The sequence below is a fragment of the Sphaerodactylus townsendi genome, linkage group LG04, assembly GCF_021028975.2.
Source record: "Sphaerodactylus townsendi isolate TG3544 linkage group LG04, MPM_Stown_v2.3, whole genome shotgun sequence".
Taxonomy (NCBI): domain Eukaryota; kingdom Metazoa; phylum Chordata; class Lepidosauria; order Squamata; family Sphaerodactylidae; genus Sphaerodactylus; species Sphaerodactylus townsendi.
The window spans coordinates 13,712,666-13,717,695 of NC_059428.1; positions in this window are offsets into that span (position 1 = coordinate 13,712,666).

Below are 5,030 nucleotides of genomic sequence, written 5' to 3' on the forward strand. Positions count from 1 at the left end.
GGGATATAAATCCAACTCTTGTCCTTCTAGTCTGTAGACCAGCTGATGTTCCAAGAGATCTACAGGGCTTACCTAGAGGGGATGCGTCAAGTTGGGAAACACCCTCCCCCACCCCTATTTCTGTGTGCAATAGGAAATAAGAAGATTGCAATGGAGCACTTTTATTAGTTTGGGTGAATGAAAAGAAGACTATATATTTAAAAATAATCTAAATAATAAAGCCAGGGAGAAAAGTAGAGTGGAGGATGTTAGAGCCTCAGTAGACTCCAGGTGTCTGTAGTGTGGAGTGGTATAATCTCTAATGGATTGTTGTGGGGGGGGGGTGAATGCCTCCCTCCCTGTTACAGCCGGAGACAAATTAAGCAGGCGAAGAACGTAACAAACTCTTTGTCTGCTTAAAAGTGCTGTATAAATTATCAATATTAATAAAACGTCTGTTGAGTGGTGGAGGCAGATGGAGTCACAGTGCCAGTCTGCCAAAATCTGCACTCCAGCCCAGTGGGATCCTAACAGAGCATTTAGTTTTGAGAGCTTTCCCAGAAGAAGATGGGAGGAGAACCCTCCCGGGGAACCCACCTAAACATTCGTCTCAGGAGGGTCTTCAAGCAAAAAGGAACATTTTCTGAGAAGTAAGTAGAATGTGAAAGAGCTTCAAGATAACGCAAAAGCAAAAAGAAACAAGAAACACTCTTTTAAAAAATGATCGAACAAGTCCTTAAGAACATAAGAAAGAGCTTGCTGGATCAGACCAGAGTCCATCTAGTCCAGCACTCTGCTACTCGCAGTGGCCCACCCGGTGCCTTTGGGAGCTCACCTGCAGGATGTGAAAGCAATGGCCTTCTGCTGCTGCTGCTCCCAAGTATCAGGTGAAGGCACCTTGATTCCTTGGCTGATGTCAAGTACAGGTAACTAGAAGCTATGGTCTAGCCCAGGGGTAGGGAACCTGCGGCTCTCCAGATGTTCAGGAACTACAATTCCCATTGATGGGAATTGTAGTTCCTGAACATCTGGAGAGCCGCAGGTTCCCTACCCCTGGTCTAGCCCAACTATTTATCCCTGACATTTCTATCAGAATTGTCCCTAAAAACTCAGGGTGCATAAATACATGGGAGTATCCCACAATAGCCCTACAAAGTAGGGTAGTCTGAACTAGAACATAAGAACATAAGAAAAAGCCTTGCTGGATCAGATCAGAGTCCATATAGTCCAGCTCTCTGCTACTCACAGTGGTCCACCAGATGCCTTTGGGAGCTCACATGCAGGATGTGAAAGCAATGGCCTTCTGCTGCTGCTGCTCTCGAGCACCTAGTCTGCTAAAGCTAGAGATATTAGCTCATATGGTTGCCAGCCTTTGGCTTGCTATACCCAGCAGAGGGCAAAAACTCACTGGAATGGGATCCCATGACATCATGATGTCATTTCTGACTGTTTAACTGAAAGCGATGTCAAAGATTTGTGGAATACTCTAGGATTTGTTTGAAACTCTATTGCACAACAACAGCATTCTTGGTAAATCCTAGAGCGGCCCATGGTGCAGCGATGCCGCTTCTGTTTACTCATCCAAAAATGACATCATGATTGGGTGGGAGACCATTCCAGCCCACACATTTTCCCATCACCACCACTCAGCAGAACAAGGGCACTTTCGCACATGCAGAATAATGCACTTTCAATCCACTTTCACAATGATTTGCAAGTGGATTTTGCTATTTGGCACAGTTAAATCCAGGGGCAAAGTGCATTAAAAAGGATTGAAAGTGCATTGTTCTGCATGTGCGAAAGTGCCCCAAGAGATGGGAGAAAGAGTTCTCACCAGGTAATTGCCAGCCCTACCAGCCCATAATCTTCCAGGGAACTATGCAACCCAAGTGGGCATTCAAACCCATATTTGGTCTCTGGCTTATAGTTGCAAGGTCCCCTTGGCCAGTGACATGGGACGAGGGGTAGGGTTGCCAGATCCAGGTTGGGAGACTCCTGGAGATTTGGGGATGAAGCCTGGAAGGACTGGGACCTCAATGGAGGACAATTCCATAAAGTCCACCCTTCAAGCAGTGGCGCAGGAGGTTAAGAGCTCGTGTATCTAAACTGGAGGAACCGGGTTTGATTCCCAGCTCTGCCGCCTGAGCTGTGGAAGCTTATCTGGGGAATTCAGATTAGCCTGTACACTCCCATACATTCCAGCTGGGTGACCTTGGGCTAGTCACAGCTTCTCGGATCTCTCTCAGCCCCACCTACCTCACAGGGTGTTTGTTGTGGGGGGGGGGGAAGGGCAAGGAGATTGTAAGCCCCCTTGAGTCTCCTGCAGGAGAGAAAGGGGGGATAAAAATCCAAACTACTCCTCCTCTTCTTCTTCTTCTTCTTCTTCTTCTTCTTCTTCTTCTTCTTCTTCTTCTTCTTCTTCTTCTTCTTCTTCTTCTTCTTCTTCTTCTTCTTCTTCTTCAAACCATCCATTTTCTCTAGGGAAACTGATCTCTGTAGCCTAGAGATGAGCTGTAATTCTAGGACACAGGTGTCAAACTCGCGACCCTCCAGATGTTATGGACTACAGTTCCCATCATCCCCTGCATGATGCTGGCAGGGGGTGACGGGAACTGTAGTCCATAACATCTGGAGGGCCACGAGTTTACACCTATGTTCTAGGAGGTCCCCTGGTCCTACCTTGAAGCTAGTATCCTTGCTGTAACTAGAGCCAAACCCCAGCAGGTCTGTGTGTTCTTGGGTCAGAATTCAGCAACATCAGCAGGGTTATTGAAAATGAAACATATAAGCTGAAAGGTATTCATTGCTCTGTAAATCAACCAGGAATACCACCTTCTCCTTGTTGCAGGTGGCCATTATGGATATATAAAGTGAACTGTAATTTTTTGGGGTATCTGGAAGGGAGGCAAGGCACATCCGGCCCCTTGTTACACACATGACCATGCGAAGATCGATGAACAGCTTGGCTGCGGTGAATAAAAAGTAGAATCAATTTGTCTCTTGCTGGGGCAGAATCAAACTGGCCCCTGCCGGGAACTGCAGCAAAAAGAACCGGAGGCAGTGGTTTCCAGATGTGCCTTTGTCTTGGTCTGTCTATATATATTAACCCTGCCAAGACCAACCCAAGAATTTCTCACTCATCTGTGGCATTCTGTTCAATTAATTACATTAGTCGGGTTGGGACCACATTACGATTGGGTTGCCAGCCTCCAGGTGTGGCCTGGGGATCTCCTGGAACCTCAAGATGACAAAAATCAGCTCTCCGAGAGAAAACAGTGGGCTTGGAGGGTGGGTTTTATGGCATCATTCCTTGCTGAAGCCCCCCCCCCTCGACCTCATCCTGCCCAGACTTCCCTCCCCATCACAATCTCAAGGAATTTCTCAAACGGGAGTTGGCAACAGTACAGTACAAGTCGTCCTTCTGCTGAGCACTGTGGGTACAGATGGTATAATATGACGGCCCAGCTCCAAGGAGGATTACTGCCCTAGAGGTTTTGTGACGGCCGTCACAGGTAGGCACAATCCGCACAACAAGCAACCACCAGTTCTCTGGAAGAAGAAGAAGAAGAAGAAGAAGAAGAAGAAGAAGAAGAAGAAGAAGAAGAAGAAGAAGAAGAAGAAGAAGAAGAAGAAGAAGAAGAAGAAGAAGAAGAAGAAGAAGAAGAAGAAGAAGAAGAAGAAGAAGAAGAAGAAGAAGAAGAAGAAGAAGAAGAAGAAGAAGAGGAGGAGGAGTTTGGATTTATACCCCCACCTTTCTCTTCTGCAAGGAGACTCAGGTCGATTCCGCACTTTCGTTATCGACTAAGTTCGAGCTGCGTTCGACCTAAGTGCTCCGCACAACCACTGGGATCGACGTGGTTTTGTACCAGCTTCGCCCCGTGTAACGGTCAAATTTCCGACTCCAGTTGGGAACTACTACTTTTTCAGGGAACCACGCTCGAACTCAGCTCGATTCCAGTAAAGGGCGGAATCTCTGGTGCCAGGAGTCCCCATTCAGCCAATCACAGCTGTTTCGGGCATGCGTACAGCTGGCCAATCAAAAAATACCACCTTCGTCCCTCCATTCCTGTGGCAGTTTTTTTTATAACGTGTGTGGGGATAGACGGAACATGGCCGTAGAACAGTAGCCAATTGGAATGGAGCAGCGAAGAGGCACAGGATGATTCTGCCCACCGAGCTGGGATCAAGCTGGTTGCAGTGGGGAACAACAATGGCTTCGACCTAGGTTAGTACCCTTCTCAGGGAACTGGGTTGAACCTATTTTACTCGTGTGCGAAATCGCCCTCAAAGTGGTTTACAAGCTCCTTTTCCTTCCTCTCCCCACAACAGACACCTTGTGAGGTAGGTGGGGTGAGAGGTCAACCAGCAGGAATATAGGAGTGCGGAAACACATCCGGGTCACTAGATAAGCCTCTGCCACTCAGGTGTAGGAGTGAGGAAGCAAACCCGGTTCTCCAGATTGGAATCCACCTGCTCTTAACTGCTGCACCACTTGTTCCTTAAGGAAGGACAATTGTCAGCAGCTCCTTTTAAGGGCAGAAAAGTAGAAAGAGACTAAAAATGGAAGAAAGTGGCATAAAAATTTACCAGTCATGGTTTCATTTGGACCCAATCTAGAGACAGTGAAGTTATGAGAGGAGAAGATGCCATGAATGAGGGTGGGAAGGTGGTAGGCATGAACCGGGCAGAAGCAAAGAACAGGAGACTCTTGGGAAAATATCTTCAAAAAAACCCGCACAACCCCTTTCTTTCATATATTCCATGCGTCATTTCTCTGGACCTCATCCATAGGGTTGCCAGTCAGTGCCCAGCAACCAGCTGGAGGTTCATGGGGGCGGGGGGGGAGTCAGCATCCTGAGAGAAAAGTTAAGAAGAAAAATAAGGTCTCGACCACTTCCTGGTAATTCCTAGAGCTGCCCAGAAATGAAATGGGTCACACTATACTCCTTTTCCCCGAAAGATCAAAGTAAATTTTAAATTCGTCCACCACCACTTCCTGGACCTTCTATGTTCTAGAATGCTCCCATTGAGTTCTACTGCCTGGCACCAGC